Below are 23,185 nucleotides of genomic sequence, written 5' to 3' on the forward strand. Positions count from 1 at the left end.
TGACTCTCTCTCTCCCTCTCTCTCTCTCAGTAAAGTCGCAACCTACTTTTTTTTCTCTATTTTTTGACATCAATCACCTCCATTAAACAGTCTCTAACCGCCATCATCAATCATTATGTGTATCCTCAGTAAATCATCCACATTTTTTCTATAGCTTCCCCAGACTCACAGCCTCTCTTCTGCTTAGGTCTAATTACCTCTCTTAACAACCCCTAACCACCCTTGTCAACTGCCTCGTTTCTCATCATCTTTCACACTCTTCTAGTCGTCCTTAATAATGGTCCCCTAAAATTCGTAAATTTTTCCTTTTTTTAGGTACTCGACCTTAATTACTTCGCCTTAACTACCCTAAAGTCATTATCATCTACCCCCTCGTTGGTCATTTATACATCTACAACGTGTCTCAAATAATAACCTCACTTAAATTTTCTTTTTTCTTATTTTTTCATCTTTTAAAGCCCTACCTACCCGTGTCAACTGCCTCCTTGCTCATCATCATTCATCTTGCTCATCATCTTCCTCATCTTCATTTTTGTGATCTTCCCTAACCCATAAAGTCTTTCTCATTGTATCTGACCTCACCTGCTCCCTCTTAACATTTCCTAATCACCCTCATCAAATATAATGCCACTCATTAGTTATTTATATATACGTAAAGTTTTCTATACCTAACAATGTCTCACAATCGGTCTAATTAATCGTTTTAATGACCTTTTATTACCCTCCTACACCACCTCGTTTCACCCCATCTGTCATCCTTCGTGTCATATTAATCTTTACACTGTTCTCAAATTACAGATCTTTTACATTAATTTGGCCCGGGTTTTTGTCCCTTTGCAGCTTATTTCACATGGCTCGGTGGCAGAAAAAGACAATATTATCCTTTTCATGACACTTCTTCGTCACTACGACTACATTCAAGCACTGATCTACTACAACATCTCAGCATTCAAGACAGAAAAATATCAACTGTGGGCCAGCTTCGCGTAAAAAGGGTACAGTCACTTTTACCTAAATTAAAGCCTCGCATCCTCTTTAATAGTCCGTAAGTACCTCATAAAAAGACCAATATATATTTACCATTCACTTTTCCATCCCTAACAAAACTTTCAGACTCCTCACCTACCCAACTATAATTCACTTCACTTCTCTTACAACCACTGAAAAAGACTTGCTAACCTGTCAATTCAACCATCACAGCCCACATCTCTACAGCCTCTTCCACCTAATTTACCTTCCCTCTTGTCTCTCCCTGTCATCTTTCCAATCTCTCACGATCAATTTCATATTCAAATTACACACAACAGTTCATAATAACATCCCAATATCCCTGTGTCATTTCCCCCCCCCCTCACTAAAACCCGCCAATTTTCATCACCACGCAACAATCATTACTACTCACTACTCTCACCACCAGTCACATACAATCACCACACAATCACACACGGTCCCTCCTTGATTTGTATTCTAACTATTCACCACAGCAAGTCAAAACCCAATATTCCTTACAAACAGACCATACAAACATTCATTCTCAAAGCAGTCACATCTAACAATCCCAAACTACCTAATCCTCCATCTTTAACACACACCGAAACCTCAACATTACAACTACAGCCAAATCCCCACACTACTGTTTTTAATTTCTTTTTCTTCTCATTTTTTACCTCATGATCTCAAATACAAATACAAAACTTCTTCACCAGCCACTACTTTTTCTTCCAGACATCACAATCACCATCAAAACTAGCCACACAACAACAGCCAAGTATCATGCTTTCTAAAACTTTCATATTACCTTTGACACACTGCTATTCTGACAGCTTGCAATCACAGCTCACCCCCTCTTTGTCAACTTCTCACAAAACAAACACATTTCATTAATTCTCAACACCATGTTCTTCGGTCATCACCCTTGCCACACCTAATCACCACCAAATCACTCACACTCTCCCTTTCAGTCTCTCACGGAACCAGTCATTTTAACTACAAGCACGGTCTGTAATTATAGTCCACTTCCTCTTTGTCATCTTCCCCCTCGCATAACACACGCACATTTTACCTCCACTCAGCACTCTCTCTCTCTCTCTCTCTCTCTCTCATAATCATTCATCCTAGTCACATACCATACCTTACCACCACGAAAACACACACACACACAGACACACACACAGACACACAGACACACACACACACACACACACACACACACACACACACACACAAAACCATTATCATCATCTAGCATCACAACTCTACATCTTCAAATCACACACACACACACACACACACACACACACACCTCCATGTGTTAGTGCCGGCCTATGAGCGACCATTATCAAGCCAGAGTGAAAAATGAAGCAGAAATGACAAGCGGAATAGGGCAATTGATTCCTCCCATTGCCAAAGATGAGGGGTAATCACGAAGGTTATCTATCTATCTATCTATCTATCTGTCTACCTATCTATCTATGTCTGTCAGTCTATCTTTATCTATTGATATCTTATCTGTTCATCAATCAATCGATCTATATAGCTATCAATCTGTATGTTTCTATATATCCATCTGTCTACCTATCTATCTATCTACCTACCTATCCATCAATCTATCTATCTATCTACTTATCTCTCTCTCTCTCTCTCTCTCTATCGCCATCCATCCCATATTATCTATTCACCTGATTTTTGGTCTTATCCTCCTCATGTCAACCAAAAGAGATATATTAAAACTCACCAAAAAGTATATCACAGCGACTGTACTCAAGGGACACATCTTTCTATATATTCATCTATCTACCCATCCATCTATCTACTGCCAATCCCTTTCCCTTGCATTCTCTCCTACCTCAGTTCTTGGGCTCTCTCTCCTCCTACCACCAAGAAGGGTTATATTACTCACAGCATATCACAAGGAGTATGCAGTGAATATCTATACGACACAAATCACATATCAAAAGACCATAACAATGAGCATATCCCAAGAGGCCATACCGGAAAAAGTATATCAGTAAAGGTGTATGTCAATTAATAAACGCATAACAAGTCCCTATCTCAAAAATATACAATAACAGCCCGGCATATAACAGGGCCACAGACAGTATATGAAACAGCTATATAAAAAGGACCGCATTTCAAAGACCACATCCCCCAGAAGTGTATAAAAAAAGTATAGTAAAGGTGTATAAAAAAAAAAAAAAGATACAACTGCGCGCACACACGCACGCGCACACACACACACACACACACACACACACACACACACACACACACGAAAGAGTATAATCACAAACACAAACAGCATTAACAAAAGGTATATCAGTTCCCCAAGTGGCATTAAAGGGGTTAATGGGGTCAAGCTGTCACTAATCAGCATGACCTGACCTACCTGTAATTATATATTGATGGACCTGCACTACGACCTATTAAACACGGACACGAGCACCCATTAACGCCAATATCTGATGAATAGGAGCTGGGGGCAGGGGAAAATGGGGGAAGGAATGGATTCAGGTGGTAAAGGGTAGTGATGGGGAGAAAATGGGTGGCGATGATCAATGAGAGGTGGATGGTGAATGGTTGAAAGAGGGTGCGGGGGGGGATAGGGTGGCACGATGTGGTTAAGAGAATGTGGTCAGATGGTGGTTGATTGGAAGGAGGACTTGGTGGCATGATGTGGTCAGGTGGTGAACAGCTGAAACAGGAGGAAAATGGGTGAACAATCAGGAATGAATGGGTGGTGAAAAAACAAAAGAATATCAAGGAGCACAAAGGAAGGAAAACATTAACAGACCTAATGGTTGTTTGAGGGGTATTTGTTACAGAGAAAACTATGACTATGATATCTAATTTATGAGCAAAAGAGAAGAACTGCAAAGTATGAGACTGCCTCCCACTCATCGAACCCTCCACCCAAATCCCGAAGGAAATACGGAAAGAATGATAACAAAGAAGGAAGGGAAGGATAAGGGTGATACGAAGAAACTAGAGAGAAAAAAGAAAGCAAGGATGTAGATTGGGAAGAAAAAAAAAGTGGTGGTAGGGGGTACAAAGGATTCGGGAGAAAAAAAAGTGGTAAAAGGGTTGGAAGAAAAGACACTAATGCGAAGAAAAAGGCAGAAATGGGGAGGGGAAGAAAGGGGAAACCATGGGGAGAAAATGGGAGATAATAGAGGTACAGGGAGGGGGGAGACTAATATGAATCTCAAGCACGTATATTTAGGGGACATTATTTGCTTTGTCACTGTCTTGGTCTCAGCCCTAATTTTCCCCTATTACCCTTTATTACCCTAAGAAAATGGGGCTCACGAGGAAAATAATTGTCCTTATTGATTCTGGCCTCAAGCTGGGTACTGAGGAAGGGAGATTTATTATTTAGCACGGTGTTGGTAGTTTGTTATTTATTTATTACGGTGCTGGCAATTTATCACGAAAATGTTGGCAATTACTCACGTTGAAAGGTTTTGCTGTCCAATAAACATCTGGGATTTGAAAAGTTAGCAGTATCGTGTTTTTACAGCACACACACACACACACACACACACACACACACACACACACACACACACACACACACACAGGCAAGAAAATAACCGCCCAAAAATCAATCACCATCTTCTATTACACTATTTACCCAGCCATACGCGTTTAAGAGGCGCCATAAATAAAAGGTTAATTCAGGAGGCAGTAATATCCAGCAGATGCCATGAGAATCGCTACATAAACGTCAACCAGCGCCGTAAATTTCTATACGTCAGCACAAGCAAGCAGATTTTTTGTGCCTAGGACGGGAGGTGAGCGGAGGGGAAAGAAGAGGGTTGGGGGAGGAGGAGGAGGGAGAAGGGGGAGGAGGAGGAGGAAGGGAGAGGGGGGAGGAGGAGGAGAAGGAAAGGAGAGGGGGGAGGAGGAGGAGGAGAAACGGGAGGAGGTTGAGGTGGAGACGCACATATCTACTCAATTATATTTATTCACACTAATTAGGGACTGGCACAAGGAGGTAAGTGGAAAGAAAGACAGGAAGGCACAGGGAGGGGGAGGGACGGAGATGGAGCCCCCTTTCCCCTCAAATAAAGTATCCCAACTGCTCATCCAAAGGACATCGTAAATTAAAGAAAGACTGAGACCGAAAAGAGGAGAGAGGAAGAAAGCAAAGAAAAAGAAATAAGAAAGTGGGGTGGGTAGGCAAAGAGCAAGGGAAACATGCCAAAACTTATCACACAAAAAGTAAGACTGAACAGAGGAGAAACAAACTCAGATGGGCTAAAGAAAGGAGAATGTAAGCTAGTGCAGAGTAAGGAAGGGAGACACGCCCCCCTCCCACGCCCCCCTCGAATAATGTGTCCGAATTGTTGATGCAGAGAAGGGTCCATCGTAACGAGGGACGAGGCACCAACTTAACAGCCTCCTGAAGTGCTCGTAAACGTTAGCATTAAACGTTTACCCCGATCCCTCTACATCGTCAACGTAAAGGCATAAAGAACGTTTCAAGAGAGGTCCAGTAATATCAAACTGTTTCGGATTTTTTTTTTCCAAACGTTTCAGGACCAAAAAATAAAACTTTTCAGAAGATTTTTATAATGTTCCAAGTGGACCAAAAATATGAAAAAAGATCCAGAAACTTGCTTCTTTTAGACGTTTCTGGCGGACCAATTAATACAAAAACGTTTCAGAAACTTGGTAATATTGTAAAACGTTTCACAAGCGCAGTATGTCCTTATGTTTCCGGTGTGCAACTATTCCTTACAGTACAAGACGTGATTTGCATTTTATTCTTAAGACCGCCAGGCAACTTTATTCAGCTTAGGAATCGTCTCCAGCACTGCAACATTTAAGGAATTTTCACACACCTCTTCACTATTATAATAACTTCTAATCAATTCATTCTTTCTACCTGTAAAATATTTTGGCCAGGTCAGGAAGGCTCTCTCGTAATTCCTTAGTGTAAACGTTTCAGCCGCGCCCCTATAGCGAAATATTTCATAAGCGTTCACAATGTCGCAACCTTCCATGAGCGCCCTCTTATATATCAAAACGTTTTCTTATTTTAGTGAACGTTTTGCCCCCCGCGACGTGGATATTAGCATCGTAAAGAAGGGGCAGAGCCGAGGGGGACGGATATTGACGACAGATGGTGACCCCGGCAATGACGAAGGGGGCTCAGAGGGGCGACAATCAGGACGGGGAGAGAGGTAGGACACTCAGAACGGCCGCTCAGATGGCTGGGAGACAGGGATGGATACAATACAGAACAATCAGAACGGAAGGAGATCTGGGAGGACTGGGAGACGAAAACAGACAGAAAAACAACATTATGTGTCTCGAATTTATTACCACAGGAGGGCAGACAGGACGAGGAACGAGGTAGGACAAGATAGGGCAATCAGAACAGGCGATCGGGCTGGGTAGGGAGGATGAGGGAAGAGGTGACGCAATCAGAATAAAGGGATAGGGATACTTAACTTCTGATCTTAGTGACTGATGTAGGGAGATCAGAGACATAACAATCAGGGTGGTGTGAGTAGGTGGGGCACTCAGAGCAACAGGAGATCAGATGGAAGAGAGACATGTAGAGAAATGACTTGTGCAGGAAGAAGAATCAGAAGGAAGAGATATACATATAAACGTGACGACAGGATGGGAAAATCGGTCCAGAATTCAGAATGGGAGATCAGAAGGATGAGATAGGAGGAGGTAAGAGGTACCGTAGAGGAGACAGATAGAAAAGGTGAAAAAAGCTGGCACCCCCCCCCACACACACACACACCAACAAACAATAAAAAATAACAAGAAATCAATAAACAATCACATCACTCGAAACAGGTATAATCAATCAGGGACAACACACATCACTCTGAAAGAGGCTCATCTGATTGGCAGCTCAGATAAATTCACTCTATCACTCAGAAAGACCTTAAGGAGACACTGAGACCATCTGATTACGAACAAAAATACACACACACACACACACACAGACACACACACACACACACACACACACACACACACACACACAAAACAGCAAAAACCAAAAGACAACACACAAGTATATCAAAACCAATACAAGCAAATCCATTCACACACACACGCCTCATACACAAACTCAGTGACACTACCATACCTTAGAACGCTCAAAGACACACAAAACCATAAATACACAAATATGGATTACACACACACACACACACACACACACACACACACACACACACACACACACACAAATATACCCACAGATCAGACGACTCAAACACACAAAAACCCAAGAACACAAACACACACAGATAAAAAACACTCACAGCCATGCAATTACAGGCTCAACTACACACGAAAACCTACAAAAACACAAACACACATCAGCCACAAACACAAACAAATCTACACAAACACAAACAAATCCACACAAACACAAACAAATCTACACAAACACAAACAAATCCACACAAACACAAACACACATCGGCCACAAACACAAACAAACCCTCAGTCAGCTCTCAGCCAACGGGACAATTTGGCAGGCATCAATTTGTCATCCGGGAGAGAAGGACAATTTTTCTCCTCTCCTGACGGCCGCCATTATTAGGGGCGCCCTTATGTGTGGGTGAGGGGAGGGGGGAGGCGGGGGAAGAGACGTAGAGGTGAGAAAGGGGAAGGGGGATGGGGAAGAGGAGGGGGAGGTAGAGTGGCAGGAAGGGGAGGAAGGGAGAGGGAAGGCAAATGAAAGAAAGATGAGGGTGGGGAGAGTAAGAATCTGGGGGAAGAAGAGAAGTTGCAGGAGAGGAAGGGGGAGAGGAGGGAGGGAAGGACTCTGGGGAGAAGAGGAAGTTACAGAAGAGGAATGGGGAGGGGAGGAAAGATGAGAGATAGTAGGGGGTGGAGAGGAAGGGAATCTGGAAGAGAAAAGGAAGTTGGAAGAGGGAAGAGGTGAGTGAAGAGGAAAACATCGGGAGGAAATGAGGGCTGGAATCTGCGAAAGGGAAGAAGGCTGGGGGAGGGGGGGAGCAGCAGGCAGGAGAGAAGAGAAAAAGAAGAAAATGAGAAGAGGTGGAAGGAACGACAGCTGAGGAAGAGAAGACAGCAGTAAATGGGAAAGGCAAGAAGCAGAGGGAGAGCTGAGGAGGCGAAGGAAAGAGATGAGAGACGAAAGAGGACAGTGGGGAGGAAAGAGAGGCAGGGGAGGAAATGAGGAAGAAAGAGAGAAAAAAAAAACAGTAAGGGAAGAGCGAAGGGGGAGGTGCAACTGAAGAGAAGAAACTTGTAGAGGGTAGAGGAGGGAGAAGGTGAGAAATCTGAGGAGAAGGAAGCGTAGGAGATAGGTTAAGAAGGAGAGGAGTTAAAATGAAGGGGAAGAGGAGCTTGGACTGGGAGGTAGGAAGAAAGGCTACCGATGAGGAAAGATGAGGCTGAGGGGAGGGAGAAACCGGAGGAATGTGTGTGTGTGTGTGTGTGTGTGTGTGTGTGTGTGTGTGTGTGTGTGTGTGTGTGTGTGTGTGTGTGTGTGTGTGTGTGTGTGTGTGTGTGTGTGTGTGTGTGTGTGTGTGTGTGTGTGTGTGTGTGTGTGTGTGTGTGTGCGGGGGGTGGGAGGGGGTCCTGAAGTGTAGGGAGAACTTAAGATCCAATTCCACCAATAGATTCTCGTTTCCTCTGAGTCCCCCCTTAAGAGGAGAGATAGTGGGAGATAAAGACGGGAAGGAAACGGAAGGGAAGCGAGGGGAAAGGAGAGGAAGAGAAGGGAAGGGAAGGGAAAGGAAGGGAAGGGAAGGGAAGGACAAGAAAATGAAAATGCAAGGAAAGGATAGGAAAGGAAACAGAAAAGGAAGACAACGGAACGAACGAAACAAAATGAAAGGCGAGGAAAAATAACGAAAGACAAGAAGAAATGATGGGATGGGAAGGGAAGCAGGCCAAGGGAAACAGAATGGAGGGGAGAAACAGGAGTGCGAAATTCGGGAGGGGGAGAAGATGGTGTGAAATGGAAACTGTGAAAGGATTAGAGAATGGGATATTGAGAGTGAGATTGACTGAAAGACTGATTGATGAAAATAATCGAGGGAATGGATGGCGAAGGGGGTGGGGGAGTGGGTGTAATGGGGGACAGGAAGTGAAAACAGGGTAGGGCGAATCGGTGGCTCGGTTGATCTGGTAATGACCGAAGGAAAGGAAAGGGAAGAAAAGAAAAGATAATGTGAGACGAGACGAAACGCAACGTGACGAGAAAATACTGGAAACGTTGATGAGAAGAGACACATGAAAGACAGGAAACAAAATACAGGAGCAAAATGGGTAGCAAGAAGTCAGTGAGAAATACGTCATCGGTGTGAATGGGTTAGAGGAAAATGAAATAAGTTGAGGAGGAAGAAGTTTATCGAGAGGGAGAAAAAAATGGGAATAGGGGAGACGTTTTGATTTGCAGGTAACGAATAAAACATATATGGAAGGTGGGGGAAGGAAGGACAATACAGGATTAAGGGTGACGAAAAATCTAATCATCTGACGAGAGACCCTTCTAAAAAAAGAAAAAAAAAAAGAATCTGGCTGGCAAATTAAGAAAAAAAAATACTGTCCTTAAAAATAATGTTAACGATCATTATTTCTAAGCCTTGCGATACCTACACCTGGGATAGAGCATAAGGTAATGAAAATAATCGTAAATGGATGTACGTTATCATAAACACAAATTATACAAGATAAACACCAGAGATAAACATACAGGAATTAATGAGTAGCCAGGGAGGTAGGTAGGCAGGGGGGCAGGTAGACAGGGAAGTAGGTAGGCAGGAGAGCAGGTAGTAGGGTAGATAGGTAGGTCTGCTGGTATGTATGTACGGAATGTATACCTTTAACCATGTATCTGGTAAACTTATAGGCCCGTATCTTCACTGGCCGAGGAAGCTCCCTAACACATTTTCCTAAGCGATTTAGTTTGTTTATTCGACTTTGCTATACTTCTCCCTGTTCCACAAATCCTTCCAATATCGCCATACCATGCATAAAAAACGTACACAGCGATTTTAACCACTCATCCAAAAATAAACCGCTAAAGAAGAGGGTGACTGACGCATGTACGTAAGAAAGATTAAGGCAAGTGACATAATTACATAAACTGAAAGACAAGAACACCCAATAAGGCAGAAAAAGAGACAAAGACAGACAGACAGACACACAGACAACAACAACAATGGCACAACGATACCCTCCCCTCCCTCACCAGCTCATCCTCACCCCACCCATCTCCCCACCCATCCCCAGAGGGCAGGGGTGGGTGGGGTGGGGAGACAACTGGGCTATTTTATCCCCTGCTCCCCCAAGTTTTATATCAGGGGGTGATATACGGGGGGGTGGGGGTCGTGGTTTATCGGGGGAGGGGGGAGGGAAGGGGGTATTGTAGGGGGGAGGGTGAAAGTGGGAGGATTTAGGGAGAGGGGAATGTGTGTGTGTGTGTGTGTGTGTGTGTGTGTGTGTGTGTGTGTGTGTGTGTGTGTGTGTGTGTGTGTGTGTGTGTGTGTGTGTGTGTGTGTGTGTGTGTGTGTGTGTGTCTAACCTGCGTGCGAGAGCGTGCGACATGAGGAAGTGCGTGAGAGGTCTCAGTATATCATCTTACTGTCACTCTGATCCTTATCCTGTGTGTGTGTGTGTGTGTGTGTGTGTGTGTGTGTGTGTGTGTGTGTGTGTGTGTGAGAGAGAGAGAGAGAGAGAGAGAGAGAGAGAGAGAGGGGCGTGTGGGGTTCAAATAAATCATGTTGGTGTCACCTTGATCCTTATCCTCAGTCCAATTGAGTCCCTCCCCCACACAGGTCTTCATATATCTATCTATTCATCTATTTATCTACGTATCTACTGGCCCCCTCTCTCTCTCTCTCTACCTACCTACCTACCTACCCTCGTCCACGTTTTTATCTATCTATCTCTATGCATCGATCCATCTGTTTATATTTTTGCCTATTATGCGTCTCTATCATTTTCATTCTTTATCCCTTTATCCCAGTACTATACAGTATTCATCCATTTGCCCATCTACCTAATGAGTCACTGCTTCCCCTCCCGTCTTACAAATACAAAACAAACCAATCAATTAATTCCTCACCCTTATATATCTATCTACTGTATGTCTATCTACCAATCAATCAATGCGTCAGTTTGTCTATGTATGTATGTATGTATGTATGTATGTATGTATCTGTCTATCCATCTATCAACCTATCTATCTAAAAACTAAACAATTAATTCGTCACTTTAACGACTCGACAACAGGCAAAAGAAACATATTTTCCAAACCCCACTTCCTTCCCTCCTCCCCCGTCATCACCCCCTCAAAAAAATTTCAAACTTGTCCCCTAACTTTGTGACATAAAACTTTTCCAAATGCCTCGACTTTAATCATTCCCGTATTAATAATGAATAACTTCCACACTTCCATGGATCTTAGGAGGGGAAGAATAAAATAGAACAATAAAATAGGGTTGCTGGAGTTTTTGAGAGGGAGAGTGAAAAACACCAAAAGGGAAAACAAAGGGTCAAGAAATTAAGAGAGAACTACGAATATAAGGGGTTGTGCTGAAAATGATTAATGGGAAAGACAAGAAATAGAAGGGATAGAAATGGAGGAAAAGAATGGGGGAAAGTGATGGAGAAGAAATGGATGGGAAACGATGATAAGAAGGAAGAAAACTGGGATGAATTAGAGTGAGAAAAGGGAAAGTATAGGGGAGTAAGAGTGGGGAGAAGGGGAAGAAGGCGTGGAGGAGAAAAAATACGTGAAAAGAAAATAAATGAGGAAAGATGCTGCAAAGAAAGGATGATAAGAAGAACGAAAGATAAGGGGTTGAGGAAAAGTGAAGGAAGTGAGCAATGATAAGTAATGAGAGGCAAGAGTTCCTTAAATGGATAAAATAAAGGAAAAATGAACAGAACGAATTAATCGATAGTAAACTCCCCAAACACATTCCTCACACACACACACACACACACACACACACACACACACACACACACACACACACACGGTTCTGGGGTTTCATTTTGCACAAGCCTGACCAACTGATAAGCTGAAAATTTTTGTAAGCTCAATTTCTCATTTTTCGAGGCCAAATTCATCAAGACGTTTACTGAGATTAATAAAAAATAAAAAACACAAACTTTAATAACACATCCCTTAATAATTACTCTTAGCTGATGTACCCTTGCGAGTTCAATTATCTTTTCACCGTTCTGAAAAATATATATATAAATAAGTAAATAAATAAAATAAAAGACTCCCCTTAATAACGTAATTATATTTGTTGTAACCGAAGTATGATTATATTAAGGCATTTGTTTTAATTTAGTTACAATAAAGCCTTGTGAATTAAATTTTTCACAGGGAACAGAAATGAATAAAACCCACCTTTCTATGCTTACTTAAAGGCAATAGCTTTACGTTACCTTCTTGCTACTTCCAGACGACCTTCTTAGGATGATGGGAGACAATTCGATTCTGGAGTTATTAAATAAAGCTTTCAATAACTCTTTCACCACGACAGGTCACTCGTAAGCACAACAAAAGGGAAGACGTAGGGACGACAGAAAGAAAAAATGGCCTTAGGGGTTAACCACACGTAAAACAACACAATAAAATCAATCTCTGGCGTTGACGTATCATTTAAAGTTAACTATTGTCTCAAAGATCGAACAATTAACGACACAGCTAAAATTCACGGTCCCTAAAATATATAAAAAAGGAAACTTGGATCATTAAAAGTTTGTGTTCTTGTCGTTTGGGAAAAATAAAATCCTTCTCTGTCAAACTCAGGTTCAGAAAAAAAAAATATGAACAAAAATAATTTCATATTATTCCATGACAGAGAGAGAGAGAGAGAGAGAGAGAGAGAGAGAGAGAGAGAGAGAGAGAGAGAGAGAGAGAGAGAGAGGCGAACGAATGAAGGGGAAAGTGACTGTGTGTGTGTGTGTGTGTGTGTGTGTGTGTGTGTGTGTGTGTGTGTGTGTGTGTGTGTGTGTGTGTGTGTGTGTGTGTGTGTGTGTGTTAGTGGGGGGTGGGGGAAATAAGGTGCACATTATTCCCCCACCACCCGTCTTTTTTCCCTAGACCCGAGACCCAATTTCTCCCCGCCACTTGAGACTGAGGGTGGGTGAAATTTAATAGGTCTGTGTATGAGTTGGGGGGAGAAGGGATGGGGAGGCAGGAAGATGAAGCGATGGGGAGGCAGAATGAGGAAGGGATGGGGAGGTAGGAAGGGGAAGAGATAGGGAAGGGCAGAAGAGGAGAGAGGGAAGGGGGTGACAGAGTATGGAAAGGGAAGATAGATTGGGAGTTTTGGGGAAGGGAAGGGAAGGGAAGGGAAGAGAAGGGTAGGACAGTGAAATGACATGGAAGGATTCAAGGAGGGTAATGAGAGGAAAAGGGATGGAAATGGTAGGGAAAGGAGGGATTGGGGAGTGGGGTAGGTCGGTATTAGGAGGGTAGGGGAGAACGGGAACCTCTAGGAAGAACGGAAGGGAAAGGAAGGTATCAGAGAAGGGAAGGGAAAGAAAAGGACGGGGCTAGGAAAAAGAGGAAGAGGAAGGCAGGGGAAAGAAAAGAAGCAAGTAGATGGGAAAAGAGAAAGGGAAGTGCATGGAAGGGTAGAAGAAGGGAGAGGAGAGGTGGAAGGGGAATGGAAAGGGAAGGGAGAAGGAGCGGGGAAGGGTAGAGGGAGGGAACAGGACCCTCAAGGGGGTCTGGGTGAGGGGAAGAGTGGGAGTGGGGGAGAAAATGAGATGGGCCGAGAGAGAGGGATATAAAGAGTGAGAAAGTGTGATAGGAAGAGGGTGGGGACGTGAGAGAGAGAATATTAAGTGTGATTTAACCCTTCAGCCCAAGGACGTTATTTTTATTTCTCTGATGCCACCAGACTTACTTTATTCAACTCATTAAGTTTCTCTAGTAATAAAGAAGCTAAATAAGGTTTTATCTCCATGAGTCTCCACTACCATTAACAAAATTGTAAGGAGTTATTAAAAAAAAAATATAGAAAGAAAAAGTTGCCAAAAATGCTTAAGCTTAGGGTGGCAGACAGGAACAGCAAATCGAAAGGGGGAAAAATCTAGATAAAAAAAAAAAAGCGTCAGGAGAGTGTAAGATTAAGATAAAAAGGAAATCCTCGTTCTGAAGTGGTTAAGACGGGAGAGCAGAGTGACAGGGAGAGCTCTTGAAATAAACGTAGGGATCAGACTTTGACAGGGTGAGACTTAGACGCGACAAGGAGAGCTTAGGTTATGGCAGTGACCTTAAAGATATGACAGAGTGAACTGAAAATGTTTGGGAAAGAGCTTGGGATGTCACAGAGGCGAACGGAGATTTTGAGCTTTGACTCGAGGACAGTAAGGTAATTCTCTCTCTCTCTCTCTCTCTCTCTCTCTCTCTCTCTCTCTCTCTCTCTCTCTCACCAAGTTGCACCATATCACTTTACCATCATTTATTTAAAACAGAGATCGTCGTTTGAACGCTGCCTACATAATTCTGCATTAAATAGAGTAAGGAGCACCCGTCAGCTTAATTAAGAACACTCTCTTCTTTTCTCTCCATCTGTCTGACGTACGAGGTAACTGGATTTTTTTACTTTTTTACATAATTGGTCAACTCTGAAATTATCTGCTTTAGTCTGTCTTTCCCCCTGCCTACGATTTCTAGTCCCTGAATTGAGTTTGTCCTGGAATTTGAAAAGCCTTTGATTTTCCTAGGACGGGATGATTCTTGCAGGTTTCTAGCATTCTGTTCCCCCTTTCCTTAGATTATAAAATGAATACAGAGGGGTATTTAATTCTGACATCCTATATTCTAATAAATTCCGCTGCTTCCCTGTTCTCGCTGCGCCTCCTCTGTCTGTTCTCTTCCTTCATTCTCCATCCAACTTAACCACCAAGTCCATCCCGCCAAGCACCCCATTACCACCAACCAACCAACCACCCAACTTCCCGCGAATCAACAGCGGCCCAACCCAACTTTCACCACCAACACCAACATCAGCAGGAGGGGAGACGCATCTTGCAAACACGGCAATCGCTTAATGCAACAGCGGAGGAGTTTCTGAAGGGGAAGTTTGACAATATCGAGGCTTTGGCAGAGGGTTTGGGGGGTGGGAGGGAGAGGGTTGAGGAGAGAGGGGGGAAAGAAGGTTTGAGGGAGGGACAGAAGGGGGGTGGGGAGAGAGGGAAGAAGGAATGGGGGGGAAGGTTCGAGGGAGGGACAGAAAGGGATGAGAAGAGGGAGGGAATGGGGAAGGGGGGAATGAGAGGAATGTGATTAGTTTGGTCCGACGTGTGTGTGTGTGTGTGTGTGTGTGTGTGTGTGTGTGTGTGTGTGTGTGTGTGTGTGTGTGTGTGTGTGTGTGTGTGTGTGTGTGTGTGTGTGTGTGTGTGTGTGTGTGTGTCTGACTTGTTCCATTTGTTCTTGTTCTGATGTTCTTCACTGATTTTTCTGTGCCGTTCATCCTAGCCTTCTTCATCTTTTTTTTTTTGCGGGGGTAGGGGGGAAGCTATCAAAATGTGCGTTCCTCAAGTGTAATTATTTTAGCTGGACCCGATTGACGTGAAGTGTGTGTTCCTTGTTTAGTGAGAAGTTCTTGTTCTACTGTTATTCCTTATTTTCTGTTCTTTCTCTCTTGGTTATTTCTTCCATTTCTGTCTTCATCAATGCACCTTACACTTTTCCCTTGATCAGCGGTGATTATGTGAAATGAGTGTGTTTGTTCTCTTCATCGATTTTTTTTGTTTTTTTGTTACTCTTGTTTCCTTGCTGCTCTTCTCATTTTCTCCTGCTTCTTTCTCTTCGTTTTATCACTTCGCTTTCACCTCTCTTTTTCTTCAGTTCTTCTTTGATTTTCATTTTTCTCGCCTTCTCTTTTTTTTTTTACTCATTCCCTACTTTTCCTCTCCTCAATGGGAAGAATAAAAAAAGACGGAAAAAATACGATATAATCATGATACAAACGGAAAGGCTTGGAAAAAAAACACACAGGATCTCTAAAACATATGATGAAAACATCAAACTGATAAAAAACCCACAAATGATCAATGGAGGAAAAACACGGACTCTAATCTGTTATAATTACCGCTTTGCTGCGTCGATTTCCCCACTGAAATAAAAAAATAAAGAATAAAAAACTGAGCAGCGTTGGTCTCTATCATAATACCACACCGATCAACATTTTACATTTCAGATTCCGTTCAGACAGATTTTCCTGGAAGTGAGGATACAGAGATACAGTGTTACAACATTTTCATACATTTTTTTCCTTCTCTTCTATGCTCATCCCTTTCCTTTTCCTACTTTTTTTCTGTTCTCCCTTATTTCCGTCCATAACCCTTCCCATAACCTTAATTTTTCTGTCCCTTTCCCTCTCGCATCCTCTCTCCCTTCCCTTCCCTTCGTTTTCCTTCCCTCTGTCTTCGTTTCCTTTCCCTAACTTTCACTGTCTTCCTTCCGTTTCAGTCCCTTATTTTTCCTTCTTCTCCTTCTCCCTTTCCATGCTTTCTCTTCCTCTCTCTCCCCACCCTTCATCCCCTCCCCTCCTTTCTCCTCTCCTTGTCATCTCTTCCTTCGCATTACCTTACCTTTCCTCTCTTCACTACATACCACCTCACTCTGTCTTACCTCACCTCCACTTTACTTCATTTTACTCATTCCCTTTCCTCCCTCCACGTCCTCTTACCTATAACTTTTTCTCTTAAAGTAGGTCAACATTTTCACTTCCAAATTTTTCTCCCTCCCCTCCCCATGTTTTTCCGTTTTTTCCTTCCTCCCACATCTATTTCCAGCACAGGTCAGTTCTCTCCCTCCCTCCCTCTCCCTCTCTCTCTCTCTCTCTCTCTCTCTCTCTCTCCAGCCATCACCATTATCTCCCTCTGCCATTGACACTCACTCAGGTGTAAAACTCTCCCTCTCCCCTCACTTTTCCCCTCCTTCCCTTCCTCTCTCCCTTCCCTCTCCCTCCTACCCTCGCTCCCCTTACCTATATGACCTCACTCCTCTCCTCCCAGCCCCACTATCCTCCCCCTTCCCCCCTCTTTCACTCACCTCTCTTCCCCTTAATCCATCTGACCCATCTTTACCCCTCTCCATCACCGGAACGTCCTCTTCCCCTCTCTTTCCCCTCCCTTCCCTCTGCCCATCTCTCTTCGTTCTCCTCCTTCCAGTTACATATACCACGTCTTCCTTCCCTCCCCTTCTCCATCTCTCTCTCTCTCTCTCTCTCTCTCTCTCTCCTATATATCCAACTTTTCCCCCCTCTCTCCGCCACATTCTCTCTTTCTCTTCCTTCTCTCCTTCACACACGTTGCCTTTGCCTTCCCGATTCCCCTTCCTTCCCTCCTCAATACTCCTCCTTCCCAATCCCCCTTCCCTTAAAATCCCCTCCCCTCTCCTACCCTCACTCCTTCAAAACCCCTTCTCCTTTTTCCATCCCCCCCTCCCATCAATTTTCGCATTCCTCCTTCCCCTTCCCCTTTACTTCTCTTCCCCCACTTAAACCCTTGTGCTTGGGCTCCCCTCCCCTCGTTCCCCCTTTCCCCTCGGGCTGGCCTGCGAGGGGAGAGGAAAGAGGGGAGAGGGCTGAATCCAGGTCACCAATACCTCTCCCCTCTCCTCCCTTCTTCGGCTCCCCTCCCCTCTTTCGCTCCATTTCCCTCCTCCCCTCCTCTCTCTTCTCCTTCTCCCCTCTCCTCTCCCCTCTTCCTCTCAGCCTCAGGTGTGAAAGAGGAATGGTACTGCAGGTATTAAAGTAGCAGTATTGCAGAAGTACTGCAGGGTATTACAGAAGCAGTATTTTCACGGTATTGCAAGGTTGAAACGCAGTAATACAGTAGCAGTATTTTAGCAACGTGATTGGTGACTGGTGAATTTGGCTCTGTTATTTTTTTACTTCTTGGAGGGAACAATTTGCGGGCTCTTGTAAAAAAAAAAAAAAAAAAAATCAACGTATACACCAACATATAACGAACTGAACCGCACTTACCTGGAGATTTTTTAAAACAAGAAGGCAGTCCTGCATTCTCTCTCTCTCTCTCTCTCTCTCTCTCTCTCTCTCTCTCTCTCTCTCTCTCAGGGTGGAGAATGTCTCATAAGGCGAGCCTGTGGGGTAGACTCGCATAGCAAGTGGCTGCTTGAGGGAGGGAGAGAAGGAGAGAGAGGGAGGAAGATAGCGGAGAGAGAAGGGTGTAAGGGAGAGAGATGAAGATAGTGGAAAGGACAAGAGGGAAGGGAGGGGGGACGGAGGAGGAGGAGAGGAAGAGGAGGAAGAGAAAAGGAATTATTTCTCTTTTGTTCGTCCTATAATGTTTATTTCCGTACTTGCCTTCGCTATTTTTTCCCCTCTGTCTAATGCTTTTCCATATAATACACACATTTTTGGTACCTCTCTCTCTCTCTCTCTCTCTCTCTCTCTCTCTCAACCCACCACCAAAGCTCTTCCATTACAACCAGGTCTCTCAATTTATGCATCGCGGGAAAATTATAGAGCGATATAATAGTTACGGCTGTTTTTGCTCACAGAAAATGTACGATTATTCACCTGCTGGCGAGGAATTCTGCCTATTATTCTGGAAATTATGTGGGGATTATAAACACACGAATTATATATGCATTAACCTTGAATTATTTGATATCTGTTAGCATGAAAATTACTAGCGAGGAACTTTGTGTAATAATTTGAGATAATTAATTTGATACCCTTTTTTATGACTGCTTTTGGCCTCTAGCTTAGGAATTTATTTTTCTGAATAAGGTGGGTTATTTATCTTCAGAATATCAAACAATGAAGAGGTTATAAATTATATATCTTAATATTATGATAAAAAACTGAACTTCGTAATGTACTCGTATTCCAATTGGTTTTCATTCATTTATTTCTTCCAATTTCTATTTTATTTATCTATTTATTTCACACAGTTTCATTTACCTGAAGATGAACCACCAATGTAATGGTTAATATCAACTATGGGTTTTACAACAACTCAAAAGTTTATCATGGTCATTCTACTATACATAATTTGGGAGGGACACTTTGAGCTGGTTATCCTATTTTTCTCAATATTTCAGCCACCATTCACATTCACTAGTACAGGATTTTATTACCAGAAAAAAATATATTGGAAAACCGATGCATCTCTTTATAGCAGTGGTTCCCAACCTTTTTGGTCCTGTGGCCCCCCGAGAAAATTGAGAAGCTCCATGGCCCCTATATAACTCAGATCGTATATTTATATATTTTTAATATTTGATATTGTGCAGAAAACAGTAATTACCCCAATATACTTAAGGCTAAACTAGCACAGTAAGGTATATTTCATACTTGATTTCTGTCAGGTTTTACCCAGACCAAATACCTTATAATATCTTATATTACCAATAAGGCCCATGGCCCCCCAGCCAATGTCCCATGGCCCCTCCCAGGTTGGGAACCGCTGCTTTATAGACAGTTCTACCTCTGATAGATATACATATCTTCCCTTACCTCTGATAGATATATACAACCCTCCCCTACCTCTGACAGATAAATTATCCCCCTTACCTCTGATATATACACCCCCCCTCACTGCCCACCCACCCTCCAAAACGCCCTGATCCGCTCCCTTCCCCTCACCCCGCAAACACCGTCACCCTCTCGGCCCCAAACCTACGGAAGGACATTCATCAGTATTTTCCTGGTATAATACAAAGGCCTGAGGGGGATTACTGGACGCTGTGCCTAAAGAATGTGGGATTTTTTCTTTTTTATAGTCTTGAACTGGATTTTTTTTCGTGTTGTCCTGAAGTCAGAGGGAATTTTTTCTCACCCTGAACTACCTACTTTTTACTTTAAGGTTTCTTATTTACCTATGTGTTTTCTTATTTTTATTTTCTCATTTTCTTTTTCTTTTTTTTTTAAGGATCTAGTTTTGCCTTTAGAGTTTTCACACATTTCCATCAAACTTTGGAGTTCAGGTTTAATTAATTTTTTTCTGGCATTTACAATTATATTCTTATTTTTTTTCTTTTCTTCAGTAGTTTTTCTTTTGGCTATAATCGAATTAGTTTTCTTCTCTTACGGTTTTCATCAATTTATTATGTTTAGAATTTTGATCTGGCTCCTTTAGTAGGGTTTTGTCGACTTTTTTTTCGTTCAGGGTTCAATTACTTTTCATTATTTCAGAATACATACCTGACAATAGTTTTTTTTTATTTTTTCTACTGATTTACTTTGGTTTTTGGATAAATTTCCTTGAAGCTCAAACCGACTTAAAATTTTTCCATTACCTATATATTTTTTTTCATTGGGATTTAAATATATTCATTACCATTAGGGTTTATAATCTACTAAGTTTTTTTTATGGTTTTGAAATATTTTGGTTTGTCTTTTTTTTTTTTTTTAAAGGTTCCGATCTATTTTCTTTTGTCGTTTACTTTATACCATCTCCTTTTACATAAACTTCTTTGCTGTTTCCTCTTTCCTTTACGTTGTCTGCGATTCTTGTCACAAATTGCAGCTTATTTCCCAATTTCCTGCGTCATATTTCGTTTTACAATCTCTCTCTCTCTCTCTCTTTCATTGTTCCTCCCTTCTCTTCTCTTTCTTCCTCCCTAGTCCTTCCTTTCATTTTATTTCTACTTTTCCTTTTGCCCACACTCCGTTTTGCATTCCTACTTATTCTTCTCTCCCTCCTTTCCTTTCTATCTCCTTTTCTCTCCCTTTCTCTTCCTATTTTCTCTCATCCCTTCTTCATCTTTTCTCATATTTTCCCTCTCGTTCTCTTCCTACCTCCTCCCACTGCACTGTTTCTCCCTTCCTGTCTCCCTCCCTCCCTTCCTCCTCCTATTATCTCTTCTCCCTTTTTTCTCTCTCCCTCCTCCCTACCCAATTCTCTCTCTCCATATTTTCCCCCTCCCCTCTCCCCATCCTTTCCTCCTTCCCCCCCTTCCCCTCACTTTCTAGCAGCCTCATCTTTTCATCGTTCTCTCTCCCTCCTTTCCTCCTACTCTCATTCCTTCCCTCCTCCTCTCCCCTCTCCTCCTTTCTCTCTTCTAGTTCTCTCCCTCTCCCCATCCCTCTTCCTTCCCCTAACTCTCCTTCCTTCTCTACAATCCCCCATCCTTCCCTCCTTCGCTTCTCCTTTCTTCCCTTTTCCTTCCTCTCTTTTCCACCCACCCCCTCCCCCCTTCCTTTCCTCCTCCCTCCTCTCCCCTTCCTTCTCCCACTCTCATCACCCTTCCCTCCTTCGCTTCTCCTTTCTTTTCTCTTCCCCTCTTATCCTTCCTCGCCCTCCCTCCTTCCCTTCCTCCTCCCTCCCTCTCCCCTTCCTTCTCCCCCTCCCATCACCCTTCTCTCCTCCCTTTCTCCCTTCTTTCTCTCCCTCCCTCCCTCCCTCCCTCTGACTTGATATTGGTGGTGTGGATTGTTTATGGTGAAGACATGGTCCAATTTCCCCCACTTTGTTGGTCTTGTGATAAACTCAGATTGGGAGATACGAGCAAGGGGGAGATAGCGGGGAGGAGGGGAGATAGGGAGACAATCAGAGGGAGATGGGGAGATAAGAAAGAGGGGAGAAAGGCAAATAAACTTAGAGGGGGTGAGCTGGAAGATACGAACAAGGGGAGATAAGGGGAAGGAGGGAGATAGGGAGACAATGAGAGGGAGATGGGGAGATAAGAGGGGAGAATGCGGGAAGAGAGAAAGTGAGATAAACTTAGAGGGGGGGGGGACTGGGAGATACGAGGAGGAGGAGATAACGGGAAGGAGGGGAGACAGAAGGCAATCAGAAGGATAAGAAATGGGGGAGAATAAAATGAGAAATAATTAAAGAAAAAGTTAGAGAAAAAGAGAGAGAGAAGGTGAACTCGAGAGGTGAAAGAAGAATGGAAATGGTAAAAGAGAAAGACAGTTGGAGGAAAGAGTGAAGGATGAGGAGAGGAATGTAAAAGGACAGAGAGAGAAAGACAGCTAGAGGGAAAGGGGAGAGGGGGACCGAGAGGGAGATGGAGAGATAAGAAGAGAAGAAAGAGGGAAGAGATAGAAAGACAGAGAAAGACAAACTGAAAGAGGGTGAACTGAGAGATATGAGCAAGCGAGGAGTGCGAAACTGGAGGAAGGGAGATAGGGAGATAATCAGAGGGAGAAGGAGAGATAAGAAGTGCTGGCAGAGATAGAATGGGAGAAACAGTGAAAGAGATACTAGGATAACGGAGGAGGAGCACCAGGAAGAGAAGATGAGTAATAGAGAGAGAGAGAGAGAGAGTCGGCAATGGTGAAAGGTGGGAGAGAAGGAGGAAAGATCGAAACAGGTATCGTAGGAAGAGCCAGGATGGAAGGAAGAAGTAATGATGAAGGAAGTGACGAAGGAAGATGTGAAGGAGTCAATGAAAGAAAGAGGGTAAGAGGCACTGATGGAAGAGGGGAAAGTGATGAAACAAGAGAGGGAAGACGAGAGGAAGAGATAAGAGGGAGGGAGGGAAGGAGGGAGGGAATCACCGAAGGAATGAGGAAGGGAGGTGGGGAGTGAGGAAGCGATGGTGGGAGTCATGGAGGAAGGAACATACAGATCAAACAGTGATGGAAGGAAGAAGGTAAAGTAGTGAAGGAATGATTGAGCGAGGAGAGGGAAGGAGGGAGGGAAAAGTTAGGGGTGGGGAGGGATAGATGCAGTGATGGAGAGAAGTGGTGGTGCTGATGGTGGTGGTGACCCATCCCGCTGGGAGACTTGTTTTGATATTTTCCACCGTGTGTGTGTGTGTGTGTGTGTGTGTGTGTGTGTGTGTGTGTGTGTGTGTGTGTGTGTGTGTGTGTGTGTGTGTGTGTGTGTGTGAGGATCAGGCTCTTCCCTGAATCACATCTCTCATCTTTCTTTCGCATTTCTTTCTTTACTTTTCTTTTTCTCAATTTTATTTCATTCTTTGTATCTCTTGTTTCTCTAATTCTCTCCTGTCATTCTCCTTAATTAACAACACTTTCTCACCTATTTTTCTGTTCGATTATTCTCCTGTTTCTCCTGTCAATTTCCAGCAAGAGTGAAAGGAACAGGAGGCGTAGGCAATCTAGTCCTTCTGTCCTATTACGAGTACTTCCTCTCTTCCTTTTATCTTACTGTTTCTTACTTTCTCTTTCCGTTCGCTCTCTTAATATTTTCTGTTCTACGTTGTCTTCCCCCCTTGTCCAATTCTTATCTTCACCTCATTTTATTATTTTGC

The sequence above is a fragment of the Coenobita brevimanus genome, chromosome 64, assembly GCF_032717465.1.
Source record: "Coenobita brevimanus isolate Jiangsu-jjx chromosome 64, ASM3271746v2, whole genome shotgun sequence".
Lineage (NCBI taxonomy): Eukaryota > Metazoa > Arthropoda > Malacostraca > Decapoda > Coenobitidae > Coenobita > Coenobita brevimanus.